Here is a 23,712-nt window from a genome sequence, read left to right on the forward strand (position 1 = left end):
CCAGCTCAGGAGAGGCAAATAAATTATCCTGCATTTCCTAAAATCCAGACACTCCCTTTGGTTGCAAGTTACTCTAAGCAGCCTGTGACAGGGGGACCATTTACCTCTCAGTATATGCAGCATCTAAATGAAAGAAGGGGGAATTGCAGGCACAGATTATGTCCACCGTCCTTATTGCTGATTAAATATAAAATTAAATAAAAGCTGGATTCTGTGGCACTGGATGCAAAGCCCTGCCTCTTCATTCACCCCAAGGGTCCTCATCTCATCACCCCCCCTTCCCTCCTCCTCCCCACAGACTGAGAAACTTTGTCACTTTAAAATTTAATTATATAAAATCCTGTTCCCTTTACCCCCTGTGGATGAGCAATTGTTCTGCTATTTCTATAAAACGCCACAGGAAATATGAAAATAGGAGGCAGGATTTGGAGCAAGACTGTTCCTGAATGCCTGTGGTTAGCAGCTTCGGAAATGCTTGCAGGGATTTTTACATCTGTCACTGGGAAGTGGAAAGTGGGGGGGGGGGGAGGGGGGAGGGAGGGAGAGAAGGGAAGGAGAGAGAGGAGGGCTATAGAGATGAAGAGAGGAAGAGGGGAAAGGACTGGGAGAAAAGGGGAGAGAGTGAAAACGCACAAAGGTAGAGCCATGCCAGGATCATTTGACCTAGAGGAATTGAAGCTGGGGGCCAAATCAAAGGTACAACAATCCCCACCTGTGCCAGGCTCCATGCAGGTAAGATGGGAGTGCTGGGCTGGCAGATTGGTCAAAGATAAGTCATAAGCTGGAGAGAATGGATGGTATGGTTTCCTGTCATCCTCTGGGCAATATCCATAGCCATGTACATTCCTTAAGTAAATCATTTCCTGAGAAGAGGTATTGTGTGACAACTTAAAATACCAGCAATGGACTGGAATCTAAGGTCTCTTTGTCTGTGGCAGGTATAAAAGTGACAGGTTACTCTCATTTTGCTTTCGTTTTCTCAAATGTAAAAGGTGGCTGTCATTAACAGTAACTCTTTCACATAATGTGCCCAGAATGTGTACCTACTGTGCAAATGTAATCATCTAACAAGCGATGATAGCAGAACATCATGATCTACAATGGCATATAACACCACTGCTTCTATTTTAGTAGTTCATGACTTAACAGAAGAGACAGATAGGCACACAAATTGCCACTCATGTCATTAGAGCTAAGACAGTGATACCTAGCAAGTCTAAAATTTCAGAGGTGATGTCATTGAAGGATCAAAGAAGTTGGGAAAATTTAGCAGAAGAGAGGAGTTTGTAGCTTATGAAGAAGAGTTAAGAAGCTACCAATTGGAAGAGAGGGATCATTTCTGGAAAGGAAATAGAAAGAATAAACACATGGAGGTTTAAGAGATCCTGAACTGTGCAGTAAGAGGCAGTAAGAAGGCCAGGAGTTTGGCCTAGTGGTAGAGTGCTTGCCTAGCATGCACGAAGACCTGGGTTCAATTCCTCGGTACCACATACATAGCAAAAAGCCAGAAGTGGTGCTGAGGCTCAAGTGGTAGAGCCCTAGCCTTGAGGAAATCCAGTGACAGTGCTCAGGCCCTGAGCTCAAGCCCAGGACTGGCAAAAAAAAAATAGGCAGTAAGAAGTTAATTGTGCCAGAGAAATGGTGGCAGATGAAACCAGAAAGAAGTGTTCCACAAGGCTTGCTAGAGAGTTTAAGCTTCATTTCGTAGGAAACAAATTTATCAAAGCTCTATTTTCTTTTCTCCCATGATCATCAAATCTCTTATTTTTTTCCCCAACATTATTAAGATATAACTGGCTGGGAGTGGGATGTAGTGCTTACCTAGCATGCAAGTAACCCTTAATTCAATTCCTAAGTATCACATACACAGAAAAAGCAGAAGTGACGCTGCGGCTCAATTGTAGAGTGCTGGCCTTGAGCAAAAACAGAAGCTCAACAATAGTGCCCAGACCCTAAGTTCAAGAGCTAGGACAGCAAGAAAAAAAATGTAACTGATAAATGAAATTTCATTTATTCAAGATGTATGACATGTGTTGTTTTGGTTTTTTTTTTTTTTTTTTTTTTTTTTGCCAGTCGTGAGCTTGAGCTCAGGGCCTGAGCACTGTCCTTAGATTTTCTCAAGGCTAGAGCTCTTCCACTTGAGCCTCAGCACCATTTCTGGCTTTTTTCTATGTATGTGGTACTAAGGAATCGAACCCAGGTCTTCGTGCATGCTAGGCAAGCACTCTACCACTAGGCCAAACTCCCAGCCCATGTTTTTTTTTTTTTTTTTTTTTTTAATTTTAATGTGTGGTACTGGACCCAGGGCTTTGTGTATGCTAGGCAGGTAATCTACTAGTAAACTAAAGAGCCCAATCTCTAACCTGACATTTTAGTGCATGTATGCATTGCAAATGGTTGCCACAATCAAGATAATTAACATATTGATTGCATCACATAGTTAGTTACCCTTTGTGCATGTGCCGTGTGGTGAGAATACTTAAATTGTTCTCTGAGCAGTTTCAAAAATACAATGCGTTATCGTTCATGCTTCCCCAGGCTGAACATGAGATGGCCAGAACTTATTTGTCTTGTAACTGCATGGATCTATCCTTCACCAACATCTGCCCATTTCATTGCAGCTTTTAAAGAAAAATAGGGACAGGAGCTACAGTAGAGTAGAACAGGAGTCATGGATATCAATGGATGACTGAAAGAGTCTTGCTGAGACAGCATTGTACTAAACACGGTGAGATCAGTGATGGGCTCCAGCTTTGTGAGTAGAAACTAACAGTTAAATCTGACCTATCAGAAGGCATCTGAGAATGGCAGACACTGCTACATACATTCATGGAAAGGCATTGTCTCTGCCTTCCTACGCGAATGTCTTTGAGTTGGCTCAGGGCTCTAAGAGACCCAAGCAAAGTCCTTCTGCCATTCCCAGCTCCTCATGCCACTGAGCATGCCACATAATGGCGTGCAAATATCTTAGAACTTTTCTAAACTCACCCTTTCCCTCTATCTGATTATCATTTTCATTCTTTGAGGAGAATCTCTCACATTTCAGTCTCTTTAGAGACCAGAATCTGACACTCATGATTGCAGAGAGGAAAGAGAAAAACAATTCTAGCTATGCCACTGGCATTAGGATGCATCTCTTCAGCATGATGATGTGGGTGCTTGGGCTTCCTGCTCTGAGGTTGTGCCATAGACTTAGGTTTCTATTCAGCAGTAAAAATGTGGGAATTACGGACATCTCTGATGACCTGGCAGGCCCTCTTTCCTGTGTGGAAATTCTCTCCCCATTGCCAGCTAAGACTACAAGGACTCACAGTACATCATAGTACATCACTTTTACAACAGCTCCAGCTCACAGATCTTCAAGGCCATCGTAGAGAAATTTCCTAATAGAAAGGTTATTTACTTTTGTTCATTTCTAGGCCCATAGGGAACACCATTCCACCAGGGGACTTGTTTGACATCTATCTTATTTTCCATCATTTAACTGCAGCCTGAATACAAAAAGCTCTTTTGTTATGGTGGCTGATAATGCAATGAGTCTCTGTCCCCTCTGTGCGCTAATGACATTTGTGGGGAGATGACAGGTGGGTATGAAAATGGAATTGGATGGGGAAGGGGCAATCTCTGGATCTTTGCTCTTTGCTGTTTCTGTCACTTGGCTCTCAAGGAAGAGCGTGGGATGTTCTCTATTAGTCTGTGCATCAGAATTTTCATGTAATTTCATAATGAAGATGTTACTTCGTCAGATACAGATGACATGTCAGCAAAAATGCAGCAGGCCATTTTTACGTGTCAGCCAGCTCTCTTTGGGGCCCCCCACCTGCCTGGAAAAGCATAAAATCAGCTAGCTCAAGGGAATGGTTCTACCAGACTAAACTGAACACATAAGATAATGATCTCTTTCTTCCCCTTCCCCCCCTCCAGCTTACTCAATGAGCAGTTCCTCTTAAGCTAGATGTTTATAAGGACAGGACTTTCATGCCTATTTGTCATTGTATACCTTACCGGGAACATGGAAGATGCTCAGCTATCTTGAATACCTAAGCCTCCATCTCTACTACCCAGACTATAGATGGTGCCATGCCATTGTAGATCTGCTTACACTCCAAAGCTGAGACTCTATCAAACTTGCTGTACCCTTGAGAACCAGTTTTTACCTTAACTGAGGGTATCATATAGCTTGGTGCTGGTGGCTCATACCTGTAATCCTAGCTACTCAGGGGGCTGAGATCTGAGGATCTCCATTCTAAGGCAGCCTAAACAGAAAAGTCTGTGAGAATAATTTTTATTTTTATTTTATTTATGTTATTATTATTTTTTATTTTTTATATATTTATATTTGTGTTGGTTGTGGGGCCTGAACTCTGGGGCTGGACGCTGTCCCTGAGCTCTTCAGCTTAAGGCTACCGTCCTACCCCTTGAGCCACAGTACCACTTCTGGTTTTCTGGTGGTTAACGGGAGATAAGAGTATGGCTTTGAACCTCGATCCTCAGATCTCAGCTTCCAGAGTAGGTAGGATTACAGGCATGAGTCATAATGCTTGGCTAAGTCTGTGAGATTCTTATCTGCAACAAACCACCAGAAACTGGAAGTAGAGCTGTTTTTCAACATGGTAGCCTGTTAGCCTTGAACAAAAAAGCACAGGGACAGCACCCAGACCAATAACTAAAGAAAAGATTATCTCATGTCTTGACCCAGCTCTGTGAGTCGCCATATGAAGTCAATTCTGTTGTCAACCCTGCCTCATGGTTTGTAGTGGAAGTTGGCTAGAATGAACAACATTAAGGCTAAGAATGGCACCTAGTTAATTATCCAGACTTTCCTAAGTTCTTAAATAAAACACAGTGTTTTTATCCCAGGAGCATAGAACAAATATAGTTCCCCTACGATTTGCTCTTCTATGTCTCAACAGCAGAAAACTATTTCCAAATCAAGACTGGAAAGAAACACTTTTGCTCATATCCCCCTTGCCAAGACTTTCCTTTATTGTTTCATCTTCTTGGATCCTGGTATTTCAAAGATTTCTCAGTATTTGCCTGTAGTAGACACAGAGGGTTTCTTTCTTTTTTAATTTGTGAGAATTGTTTCTTCCACAAATTGGGGAAAAGGAAGCAGATAACCACAGTACAGTAAATTCAAAAGAGTTAATCAAACTCATACTCTGACTTCATGAATCTCTGCTTGTGTCTGGCTTAGATGGTGGAGAAGTTGAAATTCTTCTAGTTTTTTTTTGTTTGTTTGTTTGTTTTTTTAGGAGGGATTTTCTTTAGATATCCAATGCTAAATGAACCCCACTGAGTGAGAGATTTGTGCCCTGTTCAGAGCCATAAACGTTAGATTTGACCATTTCTGGTAGTAGTAAAAATGTCCAAAATTTCCCTATCTGAAAAACAGGGACACTGATAGTATTCAGTACATAGGATACTGAATGGAGAGACCAAATTATTGCCATAAAGAGCTTAGAAGGTGGGTATCAATGCCAGGAGGCTGCCATCTGCAGATTATGGTTCAAATCCAGTCCAGGCAGAGAAGTCCATAAGATTCTTATTTCTAATTAACTAGCAAAAAGCTGGAAAAGGAGGTGAAGCACCGTTGGTAGAACACCATTCCTGAGTGGAAAAGCTAAAAGCAGTGGACACTGAGTTCAAGATCCAGTATAAATACACAGACACAGATGCTCACACAGACACACATACACACACACACACACACCAGAGAGAGAGAGAGAGAGAGAGAGAGAGAGAGAGAGCGCAATTAGACTAGTACTTGCCTCATGTCAAGTAAATGTTCTTTGGCTATTCAATATCAATATCTGTAGCAACCATATGTGTGTGTGTGTGTGTGTGTGTGTGTGTTTCCATTACTACCATCTCACAAAAAGTCAGCCATTTAATGACAATTTTAGGCCTCCACCCATTATTTATCCTTTGGCTCGGGATATCAGATCACCTACTGGTACAAAGACATGTTGTTCTCTTTGTCTTCTTCTTCTTTTATTTTGTTGGGTGCAGGGCTTCTTCTGGGCACTGGTTTTTCATCTCCTCCTTACCACCTTCTGCTCTAACATTTCAGAAGTTGAACTTTAGCTAAGGAGAATGTGTATTTAATGGAGCTCACAGAAGCTGAGTCCTGGTATTAATTTTTGTCACAAATTAGTTCTGTAACCGAGAAAAGTCTTTCTAATTTCCTCATCTGAACAATGATGTTGAGAGTATATTTTTGGTTTTCTCTTGAAACTTAAGAGACTTTCTGAGTATGGCAGTCACTTGAAGTTCTCTGAGGATTTCACCACAATCTGGATAGGATCTGGTCTTTAAGACCCCAAAAAGAACGTACATACACAGTTAGCTTTGATTTTTGTTTAGATGTCATGCCACACTTAAAGAAAAACCCACAAATTACTCCTTTCCCAGCTTTGGAAAGGAAACAAGATGTTATGACCTTTGAATATGGACTATGAATGTTTTGACTTTTCCTTTTTAATTACTTGAGATGCACTATAATTGGCATGAAAAGGTTATGCACTGAAGTGTTGGACTTTACAAGAAGCAAACAGGTAAAGCTCTGATTTTCTTTTTGATAAGAATTCCTTGGGAAACTTTGTAGTTATGAAGTTGATGGACAGAGAAGTTCCTTCCTTCCTTCCTTCCTTCCTTCCTTCCTTCCTTCCTTCCTTCCTTCCTTCCTTCTTTCTGTCCTTCCTTGACTGCTTTCTTGCTTGTTTGTTATTCTGTGATTAATTATTGAGAAGAGTTTTACTGGCTTTCCTGCCTGGACTTGCTTTGAACTACGATCTTCAGATCTCAATTTCCTGAAGATCTAGGATTATGCAATTGAGATACCAGCACCCAGATGAGAAGTCTTTTATTTTATTTTATTTTTTGTCAATTGTGGGTCTTGGACTCTGGGCCTGGGCACTGTCTCCGAGCCCTTCAGCTCAAGGCTACCACCCTACCCCTTGAGCAATAGCACCACTTCCATTTTTCTAGTGGTTAATTGGTGATGAGAGTCTCATGGTCTTTATTGCCCAGGGTGGCTTTTGAATCACGAGCCTCAGATCTCAGCCTCCTGAGTAGGTAAGATTATAGGCATAAACCACTGTGTCTGGTGAGAAGCCCTTTCTTACTCCAGTTGAAATCTTCTTTTCCATGCCTTCTGAGAATGTATACCCAGCCCTAAGACACAAACTTAATGCCCTGGTATGTTTTAGTACAACTTTGCTCACCTACTTAGTCATTGTGACTTTACTGAACTTCTTTCAGCCAATTTTTTCATCTCCTCAAAAAAAAAACAAAAAACAAATCAAAACAAAACAGCAAAGCATGGAATGAAGTGGAACTCCTCTTACCCGTTGCTTCTTTCCTCAGTCCTCAGCAGCATGACATTCAAGACTCTACTACTAACTTGAGCAGTTTTCAACAAGAATGTGATAAAGTAACTGCCCTATGACTTTTAAATAGTTCCTTTTTAAAAATAACTACTTGTTACTGGTCCACTGGATTGGGCTGTAATATCCAGACAATGGAACATACATTCTAGCTGTTTCTGTGAAAGTATTTTTAGGTGTGATTAATGTTCAAATCAGTGAATTTTGAATAAAGCAGATTATCCTCCATCATGTGAGCAGATCTCATCCAATTACTTGAAGGTTTTAATAGAAAAAGTTGTATCCCCCTGGATAAGGCTATGGTAGAATGACTTTGGATCTGATCTGGGACATCAACTCTTTCCTGGGTCTCAGCTGGCTGACCTGTCCTGCAGACATCAAAGTTGCCAGTCACAATTACATGAGCCCATTTTTACTATCTTTCCTTCCTTCCTTCCTTCCTTCCTTCCTTCCTTCCTTCCTTCCTTCCTTCCTTCTTTCCTTCCTTCCTCCCTCTCTACTTCTTTCTTTTTTTCTTTCTTTCTTTCTTTCTTTCTTTCTTTCTTTCTTTCTTTCTTTCTTTCTTTCTCTCTGTCTCTCTTTCTCTCTGTCTCTCTTTCTTTCTTTCTTTCTTTCTTTCTTTCTTTCTTTCTTTCTTTCTTTTCTGTCTTTTTTCTCCTCTCTCTCTTATACACACACACACGCACACACACACAAATAAAAAACACACATGCAAACATGCATGCAATGCACACACACTATTGCTTCTATTTCTTCCAAGAACTCTAACACAATGAACAGTATCAGCTTGCTACTAGTGACTCATGCCTGTAATGTCAGCTATGCAGGAGATCGAGATCTAAAGATCACACAGTCCAAAGCTAAGCCAGGCAGGAAAGTCTACGAGATCCTTATCATGAACCAACAAAAAGCTGGAAGTAGGAAAATGGTACAACATCAGCTTTAAGCAGAAAAAGCCAAGCAAAAACATACGGCCCTGAGTTCAAGCCCTAATAACAATGCATACACATACACATGGTACAGCCTTCCTTAATGGCACACCATGCTCTCATTTATTTAGCTATATCCTTCCTCTGTGAAGCTTTACCTGGATATCAATCCACTTCCTAAATCACAAGTCATTCATGTTAGGCAAGAAGAAGTAAGCTATGACCTGATTTCTTATTCATGATGTAGATGGGTGCAAGAATACATCATCTGGTTGTGCTTTGCAGCACTTTGCCCTGCAGAGTAGTGCAATGTTGGTCCTTTGGCTAACAGTTTTCAGTTCACAGCCCCATATCTCCTGGCTCCTGGCTTTCATGCATAGTTTCTTCCATCTCCTCTCACCACTGGAGACCAGTAGCACACAGGCAAGTGCTCAGCGGTGAGTTGAAAGCGTGAAAATCCTAAAGCCCACTTGGTTCCTGCTAAATGAATATTAAAGATTGCTTTTCTATTAAATTTTCTTAGTGTGATAGGCAACTTTTTGGAATGGGAGAGTCAAATGAGCTGGAGTTCGTTGTAATCAGTCAATCTGAGCCAGTGTGTGGGGGGGTGGATTTTTTTGAAATGCGCTTTTGCTATGTAGCTCAGGCTAGATCTCTTAATCCTCAGTCTCCAAGATAGATGGGATTAAATGAATGTCACCATTCTCAGCTCCCCAGTGTGATAGGTGTGTGTGTGTGTGTGTGTGTGTGTGTGTGTGTGTGTGTGTTGACAGTGTTGCAATTTGAACTGTAGGCCTTGGTGCTCAGTTGGTGTTTTACTATTTGAGTCATACTTCCAGCCTGGCTTTTGGCTGGTTAGTTTGGAAATGGATTGTGGGGATGTTTTTAGCCTGGATTAGCTTGAGACTCTGGTTTTCTGGATCTTAGTAGCCTGAATATCTAGGAATGCAGGTGTGAACTCAGCTTCCAATGTGCTTTTAGTACTAGGGCTTACCACAGATTGGTTGCTTCTCTATAACCAAAGCTGTATGTGTTTGGCCAGTAGTTCGACCAAATGGTAGAGTGCTTGCCTAGCATGCATCAAGACCATGGTTCGATTCCTCAGTACCACAAACATAGTAAAAGCTGGAAGTGGTACTGTGGCTCAAGTGGTAGAGTGCTAGCCTTGAGAAAGCCCAAGAACAGTGATGAAGCCCTGACTTCAAGCCCCAGGACTGACAAAAATAAACAAACAAATGAGTAAATAAAAATAAAAAGCTTTATTGTGTATAGGACTATGAATTTATGTAACTGCAACTCCACTCCTGTCTCTCAGGAAGGTTTTCTTAATTCTAGTCTAGGCTTTATGAGGACCAAGTAAATTACTCAGGTTCATACAATTAAAAGGTGACCTATGTGAGATAGGTTAGTGTGTGATTCCAAATTCCTTCATTTTCCACTTCCTGTGTCCCTCCTCAGACCACGGATATTATGGTTGGCAAAATGTGATACGCCTGCATTACTTGGGCAGTGGGATGAAAGGAAAATAAGCCAAAAACCCCCAATAAAACAAAACAAACATACAAAAGAACCCAGGGATCTACATGTAGTTGACTAGCTGAGAAAGGACCTTTGCAGAAAATTAGAGGAAACAAATCAGGGCTGGAAAACACAAGATATCAGTATAGGAACTCAGATCCCATGGAAACACACCAATTCCTTTCATGAGGAAGATTCCTGACAAATTCTATGGGGACACATTCAGAAAGCAGTCAGATAATTTCAACAGGAATCATGATTCCTGGAATGTCCTTTCTGCTGTTCTTAACATATGTTTAGCATCTTATACTGTTTTAATTGGGAAAAAAATTAAAAATAAATAATTGAAAAAATGTTTTTATGACTTCTCAGCCCATCACACGTGATTTGGTAAGCCTGACATCTTTGCGCATGGAGTTAGCTCACACCCCTGAGGGCGGGGCACAGATCTTGACTTTCCCACAAATATCCCTAGCTTTGAGGCCAGAAGGAACTTAGTAAGACTTGGGATTTGTCTTTACAGATGCAATAAGGAATTGAATAGGAGTGATTTGTTTTTGGAACAACTAGGCTATAAATTAAATGGCTTAAGGCAAAGGGGTTTGGTAGATGTCATTCCGAAATACAGATAACCAGAAAGCTGTGGGTTACCTCCTGTGACCTTGAATTTGGCAGGATTTTTTTTCTCATGCTTATTAGCTGTGTCTGTCCTCAGTACCTGGCACTGGAATTCAAAGTCTAGAGCCCTGGGCAGGGAACTCTCTATGTGAGGAGATTTTCTGCTAATCCCCAGTTTAGATATTTTTTTTCTGTTCCTTAACTCTAGGCTAGAGCTCCTTGTCCTAGCACCTGCTGAGCAAATGAGCATTCCCTTCCCTCATGTGCATTGTTACCTGCAAGGTATTTATAGTTTGTGATCATCTGTCTCCTTGAGTCTCTCCTTCTCCAGACTACAGTTTTGCAATAGACCCAGGTCTGTTGACTGTGGAATGGAGCATGCCCAGAAATTCTGTTCTCAGAATAAATGCCTGCAGTAGCTGCAGTCTCCTTTTAGAGCCTTCACAGTGGTCCAAAAGGGGGAGAAAATGTTATATTCAGAGATGCTCTTCTCAGTTCTAGCTTCTTGATAATATTATGATATGCTGAGATTGGGAGAGAAATAGAGATTTGACTAGATGGCTCTGTGCATCTATGTGTGTGCACAACAGGAAAATGGGAAGTTGGTTTTCCTGTGTCCCCTGTCTCTCTCTGAACATTCATGGCTTACTCAAGTCTCTGTTGCAATTCTTAAAGGTGACCAAATGAAAAAGCAAACAAACTAATATATATATATATATATATTATAAAGCATTGCACATACAAACACAAAAGTCTGGAAACTTTCCTTTATGACACAAACAATTCTTTCAGCTTTTCAAGATTCCAAGGACACAGGCCACTGAAACATAAAGAAATCTATATATGGAATCCAGCGAGAAGAAAGGAATTCAGGACAACTATTTAAAAGACTTCAAGAGAAGAGCTGCAAGTCTGAGCCAAGGATCTTTTGGGAAATTTGTCTGGAAGACATCAAGTGCCAACACTCATCTTTCTCTATGATTCAAAGGAACAAAATTTAAAAAAAGAGATTTGAAGTATTATTTTCTACAAATAGAATTAAATGTAGTTTGATTTTGAGATCAGTCATGTCACTTGCATGACATTTTGATGGTAATAAGAGGAGAAGCATTTTCCTGTCCCCTTCTGGAAACCTCTTTTACACCCTATATTTTGAGTTATCCTCAACAAACTTTACTTCTATTTAAAACTGAGCAAGAACATTGAGGACTGGTAATTGGGAATAGGACTATGGCATCATGATAATTCCACAATTCTTATTGTTATTGTAGCATAGATACACAGAAGGGCCACCTACAATTACTGGATTAGGTAATGAGTCATGAGTATAATTCTTTTTTGAATCATGTTTCTCCTTCCATTGCTCTGTCCTGGTCTTTCCTTCCCACCTCCATCCATAAACTTGTTCAACCACTTTTGAAAGAAGTATGGAGGTTAAACATAGAGCTTCCCTATGACCCAGCAATTCTACTCCTGGGCATTCATCCAAAGGACCTCAAACCAGGCCACACCAAAGCTACCAGCACAACCATGATTCCACATTTTCATTTTTCATGTTGTTTCCAGAAAAGAGTTGTAGGCAAGTGCTAACTTGTTCAAGAATAAAGTCTAATATTCTCAGGTTGGGTCAGATAGGCATGGTGTTCAGACAATACCATCTCTCTGATATTACTGCCCAAAGGGACTACCAGGGGCTGGCTGTCAGAAACCAGCAGACAGACTCAAGGTTAGAGTCATTTTCTAGAACATGCAGTCTGGTTGCACCTGAAGTCTGACAGGACTGTAAATGACAGACGACCATTACACTGATCCAAACTACAGGAGACGAAGCATTATGACAACTATAGTTAATATCTGTTCCTGCAAAAAAGCACAAACCAGAAAGGAAAGAGATTCACATTAGGGAGTTTGGCAAAATATGAGTGGGTCTTTTGGATTGGATAGTTGGGTTTACACTGATACTGATTTGTTTGTTGAGAATGATAAGATGATAAGTTATTTTCTCTCTTTTTTTCAGGGATGATACAATTTTCTTATTTGCAAAAAGCACATGCTAGCTTCTTTAAGGACCGTGAAGCTTCCTATCAGGCAATGACCCCCCAATCCCTCTCCCTCCTTCCCCTCTCTCTGTCTTTTCTGAGAGAATATGGATCCAGAAGAAAGTAACAGAAACTTAACAGAACAGACTTTCCTAGCAAGCAAAATGAGCAAGCATGCCAACTTCATTTGGTCTCTGTTTCCTTTTATTTCCTCTTGAGCCCACTTTCTTTCCTCATCTTCAGCTACCTGGCTTCTATCTGTTTCTCAAGGACACTTCTTTTACTTGGTTAGTATACAGTCCTCAAGTTCAATGATAGCAGGTTCTTCTTCCAAAGACAGCAGAATTATAATGGGAAAACTTGACAAGAAAATAGCTTCTATTGTCAAAATCCAATTTACAAGTTCAAAATTCCTGTGGTAATGATGATGCATCTCTGGCATGCCCTACATCACAGGTACAACAAGAACACTTGCTATTATAAAAGGGATAGCCCTGCCTTGAGCACCTGGGTTTTTCCAAACCAACTGAGAGGATTCCAAGCCCTCTCATAATTACATATACAAAAGGAGACACTATGCCTTTGTGGCCAAAGACATCTTCATGGAGAAAATTGAAACCATTTAAGTAAAATGACACAATTGAGTACTAGAGAGATGTGATTAAAATATACACACATTATTAAATGCTGTCATCAAGTTTAGTCATAAATCTAATATTTTATAGTTTGGGATTAGAAATTCCATTTATTCTATAAACATGCAAAGAAGGAAAAAATGATGACCCAATAGCGATTTAAGTATGTTTCAGATGCACATATTTCATTGTTACTTTGTGGCTCTGTACCTTGAGGAGAAAAAATGAAAGTTCCTTTTCATTCTAACAAATATGAGTAGTTGGGTGTCTAGAGTCTGGGGATACAATCTTTGTCAAGTATAACCTTCCTATGTTATTTTAATAAAAGTCATATTCCTTCAAGAAGTGTGGTTGAAGCTAGCCTGTCTTTCAAATAGAGCCATGTGAGGAGATGATGAAAGAGACATGTGGGATTTTTCCATGTTAAGTCCGACCAGATAGTATTACCCAACATAGATCCTAAAGAGAAGGGAGTCTATGCAAACTCTCCCAAAGAGCAGCTATTGTAGAACCAGCAGGCTCTACAGTACTTCAAGCACCACTGTCATAGAATCTATGCTTTACAAAGTTCATATAATGCTGTACAGTTTATACATACTATTTCAATAAGTCTTACACTACTTCTGGCGTCATCATTGTTATTCTCATTCCATAGTCAGAGACAAGGGGCAAGTTTCACTCACATAACTTGAGATCTTTCTCAGCTCCAACGGATGTGATAGCTCTTTAAGGTGCTTCTAATGTACAGAGAGAAAATGAAAATGTCATCTCTGGCCTTCACAGAGGCGGAATGTGACCTGCTTTTTGGCTCTGGATTGCCTCATATGATATTCTTCTAGCAGATTTGTTTAATTATGTTTTGCCTTGGCTAAGATTAAAATTAATTGGTCTTTTCATGATCAGACATCAGGAGAGTAACAGGGCCAGGCACCTGAGAACTGACGAGGGATTAAAGATTGGCTGTGGATAATCCACACGCTGGAAGTCTGAGCTCGGGGAAAGGCAAGGGAAGCATGCTGATAGAGCTGCACACACATTTATGCACATAGGTGGCCACTCACACGGAGAAGCACACATCTACACACATAGACACATGGATGTACACAAAAGTAGCCACCTCGTATTTTTATCTACCACACTCACTACATGTGTTAGGTTTGTTAGACACAAAGGAGTGTTGACTTTTGAAGAAAGATGATATAGATCACTTCAGAGATGGAAAAAAAAAAGATGATGAAGGGGGAAGAAAAAAAAACCTTTTGCTCTTCCTCCCCCCCTTCAAATGTCACAAGAAAATGTCAAGAAAATTGCTTTACTGGAAATAACAGAGAAGTTCAAAACAAAATTGTCAAGTGTCACTCCCTTGGCCGGACTCTTCTGTGCACGTGGCTCGCCTTCCCTGTGAGCTGCCTGCTTGCTTCCGCCATTGCTGGCCCCAGGGAGGCCTCTTCACTGTCCTCCAAAAGAAGTGAGACTGAAAAATAGCCCTTGGAAAGCCTTTCACAAGAGGGAATAATAGAGCATAACAAAGGACAGAGCAAAGAGTGGGGAAGAGATATTTTTTTTCTCTGCCAGCTGGCCACTTCCCACACCAGGACAAAAACCACAAGAGACCACAGAAGAGGCACCTGTCATCATTTTAAATACCATCATTATCAAAAACCCTTATTAAGTGAGTAACTCTGCAAGGCCATGCACAGGTCACTGCAAGTACAGAACAATGTAAGTATATTTTGGCTCTCCTGTAACTTAGAATCCATGACATTTCACAATTCTGTGAAAAGCCATCTTGAATTAGTCAGGTAGAGAGCTACTATAAATATATTTTTATTTAAAATATCTAGTTTATCTCCATCATAACAATAGACCTAACTGTAGATTCCTTCCTTCCTTCCTTCCTTCCCTCCTTCCTTATTAGAACCTTACTAGGTTGCTCATGGCTCATGCCTATAACTCTGATTACTGTGGAAGCTGAGATATGAGGATTACAGTTTAGAGCCAGTCAAGGCAGACAAATCTATGGGACTCCCCTTTATGTTTTTATTTTATTTTTGATGGTCTTGGGGGCTTGAATTAGGGCCTAGGGCTCTTGTCTCTGAATGTCTTTGTACTTAAGGATAGCACTCTTTCATTTGAGCTACAATGCCACTTCCAGCTTTTCTCTGTGTGCTTTTTAGAGATAAATGGTCTTTCTTGTCCAGGCTGGTTTAGAACCTCCATCCTTAGTTCTCCGTCTCCTGAGTAGCTAGGGTTACAGGCATGAGCCACTTGCTTTTATTTCTAATTAACTATCAAAATGCTGAGAAGATTGCCAGTTCAGCCTCAACTAGGCTGTATATATAGAATTTAGACTTTGTCCTCATGGAGATCTCACAAGACTATACTATGAGAAGTGATGTCTAAACTGATATATATATGTATATATATTCATTTATTTTTTTTTTTTAGTGTAAGAAAACTTTCTTTACATAAAGTGTTTCCAGGTTCCCCAGTGCATGGATGGGGAAGAGTGGAAGACAAAGAGAGATTAAAGAGAAATTATTTATTTATTGTATGTGTGAGGAAATATGCTCAGGAAGGATATGTTGGTTCAAAGAATTGTGAGCCATTTGCTGTTTACCATTTGTACACTGCTGTTCTAAAGGGAGTTATACACAGCAGGCTCTAGAAAAGGACTTCTACCATTTCTTTCCTGAGTTTAACCTGTGTGTAAGCAGTTCATACCAAAGCTCTCTTCAATTGTAATTCACAAATCAGTTTCTCATGTTTTCAGATGGATCTTTGACAGAGGAATCCCAAATTGTACTGATAATTGATCTTGTGACATTTCCCTTAGTATAGAAGATCTTGGGACACACTGATAACTTTAGTTAATAGTTTGGTAGATTAAGAGTAGCCAGCCCTGATTCCCATAGAATGCCGTTATTTCTTTCATTTAGCTAAAATATTAGGGAGCAGAATTTAGGCAGTCTGAATAGGAATGGAAGATTTATCCAGAACAAGCTTTCCATTAAATTAATTGTTGGACTTTGGCTGAAAATATGTATCTAAGCATAAAATCATTCAGATTTAGCTACAATTCCTGAAATAAGGGCTTGTAAGATGTAAATGTAAGTAAGAAGAAAGAGCCATTGAAATATATGGCGCTCTAAGGTTAAAATGTTTCATAGGATTTATATCAATATATTTAATGGGGAACATCTTATTATTAGACTGTTTCGGGTATCATTTGGGGGTGGGGTCATAGAGCTTGAATTCAGGCCGGACTCTGTCCTGGAGCTCTTCAGTTCCAGGCTACTGCCCTACCCCTGTGCCTGGGCAGTATCCCTGAGCTCTTCAGCTCAAGGCTCAAGCCAAGCCCCACTTCCCATTTTCTAGCAGTTAATTGAAAATAAGAGTCTCAGGTCCTTTTGTTCCCAGGCTGGCTTTGAACCTTGATCCTGAGATCTCAGCCTCTTGAGTAGCTAAGATTATAAGCGTGAGCCACATCACGCTCATATGCCATTTTTTAAACAAAGCAATAATTGGAAATATTCAATATCATCATGAAAAAATGCATCTTGAAAATTAATGCTTAGAATTAAGATGAAAAGCCTGGTCACAAGAGGTGTCTCCTAACTTTAGGTCTTGCTGCAGTTCTAGTCAAAGTGACTAGACTAATTTCATTGGGACAGAAGGTGTGGCAGATCACAATCTACTCAGTCTTCAAGAACCTTGACCCAGTATTCCCCTACCTTGAACTTTGGGAGCTGAGGTGACAATACTCTTTACTTATATTTTCTTTTCACATTTAAGCACTGAGCCTCAGTACAAAATATGCTATTGGTTTTAAGTGCCAACATTGTTCTCTCTGAATCTGGTCTAATACTCAATAGTATGACAGCATAATTCTTTCATAAAATCTTAATAGCAATAGCTTTCAATGTAGCCATTATCAACTGATGGAAAAATAGAAGCCACAAAATTAGATGCATTCTTAAAATACTGTATTCCGTTTTTATACTCATTGAATTCAACACCACCATATCTCTGACTTCAGGTACACAATTACATAAACTTGATTTGTCTTTTGCAAACTGTACCCAAATTTGAGCAAAAGAGCTAGAAAGTAACGAACTGGCAATATGAAGAGCATAAATGCTTGCAAAGGAAACCCGATGACATAGATCTTGGTTGAACAAGCCAATATATGAGGCCCTTCTGGGGAATCAAGACAAATGAAACAGAGAAGCAGAGGACACTAAGAAATTGACAAATCTGGGCATCCATGAGCATGTCAATATCTATTTCTCCCTGGGTATAATCATTCTGAAACTTCCCATTCAAAGCCAGATGCTTCTGAGCCACAGGAAAATGTAAGGAAGGACTTCCCCAAGGTTGATGAAGGGCTAGCCTGAATTTGTGAGCTCTGCTTCTTCACTTGTTGTTGAATTACTTGTGCCAGCACTGCCTGGATCTACTCTCTTCTTGCTGGAAGGCATTTGGGATTTGGTTAAATTGTACCCAATAGAGAATGACTTGGTAATAAGATGTCCTAGGTGCACTAAAACATAATCCAGTAGTATGGGGGGGGGATGAATGAATGAAGCCAAGGGAATGAGCCAAGGGAGTTCTCTGTGTGTACACAGCCTGTCTTCATGATGAGCTTTGAAATCCCTTGAAGGCACTGACAGTTTCTTTATGTTTTAGGACTGAAATTGGCTGAAGCTCTTCAGTCTTAATTGGGAGAAACTGCAAGAAGCTGCAGGGAAACAAGAAGAAGACAAGGTACATGATGAGAATGGAAAGACTTAGGGGACTGGTAGTTACACACGCAGAGAGAAAAGGGAGAAAGGCTTCTTGGGAAGAGTCCAGGGCAGGGCGGCCCTCAGGAGCAGTGAAGGGAAGAGTGGGGGCATTGTGTCTCCAGAGAAGGGCTGGATGGGGATGGCAGAGGGCACAGAGCTGTCACTAGGCTTTTCCTTGGATGAATAGGGGGGAAACCAAGCTCACACACACAATGCATTCATACTGATAATATAAACAATATTTCATAGCTAATAGCTATCATTTTTTTCATCAAAGTAGAACAACACATTACACTAATATTCAGTCCCGCTGTGTCAGCCAGCCTAAGATACCTCCACTTTCCTAGAAGTCACTCATTGCCTCAGTGGCTTCATTTATTTACCAGTGATTTATATTGCAGCTCCTTAGAGTGGTCTGAGACAGACTCGTGATGTTAATAAATATATATGAAGCTGAATAGCTACAAAAGGAAATAGGCATATAAACCAACTTAAATGATACCTGTCTGGTAGCCAGCTTGAGAAGGGAAACCATCCCTAAGTACCTAGGTAGCACAGAGGTGCCAAGGCTACATGGGTGATGCATGATGCTGTTTATGTCCTCCATGGTAGAAGCACAAAACTTCCGGGTCACAAGGTCACATTAACTCTTTCTTGGGTGTTTTAAGCATACACAACAATAGATAATAAACTTGCAATCACATCAGCTAGTTTTATTTTAAAATGAGAAGTATAGCCTGCTGCTAATGGCTTATGCCTCTAATCTCAGCTACTGAAGAGGCTGAGATCTGAGGAGCATAGTTTGGTTCAATGCCAGCCTGAGCAAGAATGTATTATTTCCAATTAATTACAGAAAAAAACGCACAAAAAATAAAACAAAAAACAGAAATGATACTGTAAGCCGAGCACTATGGCTCGCACCTGTAATCCTAGCTCCTCAGGAAGCTGAGATGTGAGGATGGAGGTTCAAAGCCAGTCCAGGCCACAAAAGGATCTGGGACTCTTATCTCCAATAAACCTCAAGAAAACATGAAGTGGCGCTTGGCTCAAGGGTAGGGCCGTTGCTTTGAGCTGAAGAGTTCAGGGACAGCTCCTAGGCTGAGTTCAAGCCCCATGAACACCCCCCACCCCACTGCCAAAAAAAAAAAATGATATTGTCAAGCACAAGTAGTAGAGTACTAGCCTTGAGCAAAAGGAATTTAGGGACAGTCCCCAGTCCCAGAGTTCAAGGGCTAGGATCAGCAAAAAAGCCAAGGGATTGTTCCCTGAGTTCTTTTCTCATTACTGGCACACACACACACACACACACACACACACACACACACACACACACACCACATAATAATTCATTTACTTGGATTTTCACACTTTCACCCCTTGTGTGTAGATTCCATATTTAGAGTTGGCTAGATTCTTAAATAAATCCTATGTGGGCACACTTAGCACAGAGGTAGTGAAACAGTGATATTTAATAAGACATATCCAAGACTCCATCTCAAGTCCTCTGAAAGGAATATGGGAGATTCTTTGGTGGGGGGAGGGAGGCATTGAGTAATATTCCAGCATATCTGGGTTCATTACTTATCATCATCCCTTGGAGGCCAAGGGAATTATTTAAGTTGCTTAAAAAATCTTGCTATCTGTTATCTTATCATATAAATGGGTAACTGGCCGGTAGTGTTATGGTGTGAATTAAATGAAATGACTTGTGAGTAGCACTTAATGCTCTCTTTCCAACCTAAATCTGTAGAAGCAATAAAGTTCCTTTAGGTCACAGTGGTAACAGCTCAGAGCTGAGGGTCAAACCTTTCATCCTAGCAGGAATCCAGAAGCTGTCTGGAATGAGGAAAGACAAGGCGACAAGACAGAAGGAATGAGAAAGCAGCAGCTGACGAGCCCCACAATTAAACTGTCTCCTGAATTCTCACTCAAGTTTCCTTCTGTTTCTAAAACTCTATCATCTTACTAAGAATAAAATAAAATGAGAGCATAAAGTTGTGGAAATAGCATTTGGAAGGCTTAGAACTGGCACTAAAGAAACCCATCTGAAGTAATGTGGAATTTTATTCAGGACAGAAGATGAGCAAGAAAAGGACTGGCCAATTTCTCAGAAAACCAGATGTCAGAGGTGGCAGAACATCCCTCTCCTGTTCTGCTTCTGCATGCACCCTGAAAGAGTAGGTGAAAATCACCACAATACAAAGGAAGAAAGTCATTTTAGAGCTACACAGAAAGTGACACATTCAGGCAGGATACCATCCGGAGCAGGACAGGAGAAAATGGGTGCAGAAAGGTTGAATTAGGGACTGACATCCACCTTTGCTTTCTCAGTAGCCTATGACAGGAGTGATCTGAGAAGGAAAACTTCTTGCCACAGGGGGATAGTACAAAAATCTGAGCAAGTACAATCTACTCATCTCTGCTAGTGCCTTCCAGTAAGTATCAAGGAAACCAACAGCAGAATGTGAGACTACACATTCACAGTGTTACAGTTAGTCAGTGGAAAACATTACCAACCCCATGGTTGGGTGCTGGTGACTCATATATGTAAGTCAACCTACTCAGAAGGCTGATATAAAGATCCAAGTTCAAAGTCAACCTAGGCAAATAAATCCCTATGAGAGGATTACCTACAATTAACCACCCAAAAAGCTGGAAGTCATCAAGCCGTAGAGCATTAGCTGGAATAATAATGAAAAAAAAACCTCAGGTCATGAGTTCAAATCCCAGGACCAGTAAACACACACACACACACACACACACACACACACACACACACACACACACACCATGCTCAAGGTAGAGGAATCAAACCTATGTGTGAATAACACAATTTCTTATGAAAAGAGGCAAATTACAGCACAGAAGTACAGATGAAATATCTGGAGAGAAAGAAGAACAGGAAACAGATATTTCTTCCAGATGTCATCAGGCTGGCTTGCTGAGAAAGTAGAAGCATGTGCAAAAAGAAACTGGAGGAAGCTGAGACATTCAGAAAAAAATAGAATATGGGGTACATAGAAGCAGACATTTTGCGCTAAGTTAAGCCAGAGAGAGTGGGGTTCAGTATAAGTTGTCTTTGAGAAAGAAACAGCTAAGGGTGAATAGGTGAAGACAGAGTGGGGGTGATAAGGTATGTTACTTCAAGGCCTTTACACTAGACTCTGAGTGTGGCAGAGAGAGACTGCTGAACTGTCTGGACAGACTCTGATAATATCAAAGCTGTCTGAGGAGGATACACTTCCTGGCAGAGTAAGGTGGACTGGAATGGGGAAAGATTGCAGGTCCCAGACCAAAATTATTCAGGTGTAAAGTAATGAAGGAGGGGAAGGAGTGAGAGACAAACAAGATATTTTGATCAAACTAAGCTAGAAAGAGAAGGAAAACAGTGTTGGATTGAGCCAGGTAGATGAAAGCAACAGAAAATTAAGCTTTGTTTCTCATGTGTAAAACAAAGGAGTTGTTTTGAACACTGGGATGAATTCAGATTGTTGCTGGAGAGCCAGCTAATCTCTAGTGGTAGATTGAACAGAGAAAAGGATGCAGTTTTCATCACTTCTAAGTGGAGCAGCACCATTCTGCCTTGTGCTCAGGCTGCTGCTTCAGGCTCATGGGTGTGGACTTCCCTTCATTTCCCCATTCAACACTTTGTTTTCCTCTGAGCTTTCCTGCCAGCCCAGTACCGCTAGAGTCAACAGGGCTTCCAAACTTGTACCTCCAGCCCCATCTGCTGGCAGTGGAATCACAGCCTGTGGTTCTGTGTTAACCAAGTGCTCATCTGTGCCCTCAACATCCTCTCTGCAGAACCTCATGCTCCACATCCTTACCCACAGACACAGATAAACACACGGAATCATGCACACACAGTTATACCCACATCGTCATAAGCACACACATCCAGACTTAGAGAAGAGATAGAGACAAAGTAGATAAATAACAACACACACAGAGAAGGAGGCAGATAATATGAAACAGACCCCAAACACAAAGATGCATACTGGTAAACACACCAGCATACATACAGAGACAAGTAAGTATGCATACACACACATAGGAAGACATATAGACATTCTCTCCCTCAACCAGTCAAATTGCCACACAGACACACAAATAGGCACATAGGTACCTCTTGCATTTAACCACACATACCGATTAATGAAAATCTGCAAGCTCTCTAGCTCTGTGTGTGTGTGTCTCTATCTGTCCCTCTATCTCTCTGCCTCTCTTTGTCTGTCTCTGTGTCTGTCTGTCTGTGTCTGTGTCTCTGTGTCTCTGTGTCTCTGTCTGTCTGTCTGTCTGTCTGTCTGTCTGTCTGTCTCTCTCTCTCTCTCTCTCTCTCTCTCTCTCACACACACACACACACACACACACACACACACACACACACACACACACAGAATATGCATACCCCCTAGCTCTAACCTGGAGGTTCCTGATCCTTCTCCCCTCTGTTTTCAGGACCCTGAGCTTCTCTCTGTATAAGTTGAACCACATTTCCTCCTTAGCCCCATGCAGTACAAACAGCAGACTGGCAAGACTGTAGTGTTTTGAGGACACGCTGTTGGACATCTGAAAAGCTAATTTGCTGGGTAATTTACTTTTGTGCCACTAATTGATCTTGTAATTCCATCTTGCCTTCTCCTGAGTTCAAGAGACAAGAGATGGGAAAGAATGAGAGCCATTCCTCTTCCCGTCCACCTGCTCCCATTTTCCCTCTTGGCCTGTGCCCACAGCTTCCCCCTTGAAATTCACAAACACTGGGGAGACAGCATCTTCACTTTCCCTGAAGATATGAGCTTATCCAAGGAAGTTTAAGTTCAAAGTAATTGTATTTTTTCAACCAGAAAAAAAAAAAAGATGACACTATAATGAAAACAACCACCTCTTCCCTTCCCCTCCCCCTCCCCCTTAATCCTACAAAGAGAAACACCATTCTTAGCCACATCTCTTAATAGCTGCCTTCTGGCAGCAACCTAAATGATAAATCCACCAACCTGTTTAAAATGTAAGAGAGGTTACTTTAAGAGTAACCTGAGGTGTGCCTGCCTGCAAACACCAATGTCTTTGTCAGCCTTCTCTGGCACCATGCAGTGATGCAGGTATTTTTAGTCCACACAGATTCACAGGGGGATGCATCGCACATACTGAATTATGTGAGGTGTGTTCTGAATATTCTGAATATTCATTTCTCTGGGATTTGGGACTCTGAGGGAGTTTGCTGCCTGTGCTGCCAACAAATCTGTCCAGATCCCAGGGTGACTAAGTCCCATGGGGATTGGGGAGGGGAGGGGAGGGGGGCTGAGAGTGGAGAGTTGGGGGGGGGGCTTCAGAGAGTGGGGTGGAGTGTTTGTCCCCAGCCTCTGGGTCCCAGGGGCCTCAGCTTGAGAAGCCTTTTCTTTTGGCAACCGATCAGCCTCTCAGTTTCAGAGGAATACAACACGTGTACACTGTAACCGTACAGATACACAGTCACACACATGTGAATGCATACCCAGACACATCTGTCTTTCCAAGCTTTTACTATTTTATTCTGTCCTAAATTTACATGGGGAAAAATAAAACAAAAAACAAAAGCAGGAATGCCTGTGGGAGGTAAGGAAGAACATGCACTCCACATCATATGTAAGATATAGTATATCTGTATTGTGGACATGTATGTGTATGTTTCTATGTCCGTTGCTTATACGTATGTGTGTTTATAATTTAACTATAGGGTATGTTTGTGTTGTGTGAGCATGTGTGTATGGTATGTGAGTAGAATGTATGTTTATATGCGGTATAGTGTGTTGTGGTATATG

General features: G+C 41.0%; 1 protein-coding gene and 1 long non-coding RNA gene across 7 annotated transcripts in view; one reads left to right on the forward strand and one right to left on the reverse strand.

Annotated features, from left to right (window-relative positions):
* The window catches only part of LOC150045740 (neurotrimin), a 1,008,551-nt gene that overhangs the window by 457,750 nt on the left and 527,089 nt on the right, over positions 1-23,712 (reverse strand). The window lies entirely within an intron of this gene.
* On the forward strand, positions 628-17,895 carry LOC150045742 (uncharacterized). Of its 2 annotated transcripts, none has more exons than XR_016532842.1 (3): positions 628-732; positions 2,622-2,728; positions 17,817-17,895. It is a non-coding gene; the product is annotated as an uncharacterized LOC150045742 (long non-coding RNA). The 2 variants fall into 2 exon arrangements; XR_016532841.1 differs by lacking the exon at positions 17,817-17,895 and adding an exon at positions 11,246-11,980.

Source organism: Megascapheus bottae, chromosome 27, assembly GCF_031878675.1.
Source record: "Megascapheus bottae isolate mThoBot1 chromosome 27, mThoBot2.hap1, whole genome shotgun sequence".
Lineage (NCBI taxonomy): Eukaryota > Metazoa > Chordata > Mammalia > Rodentia > Geomyidae > Megascapheus > Megascapheus bottae.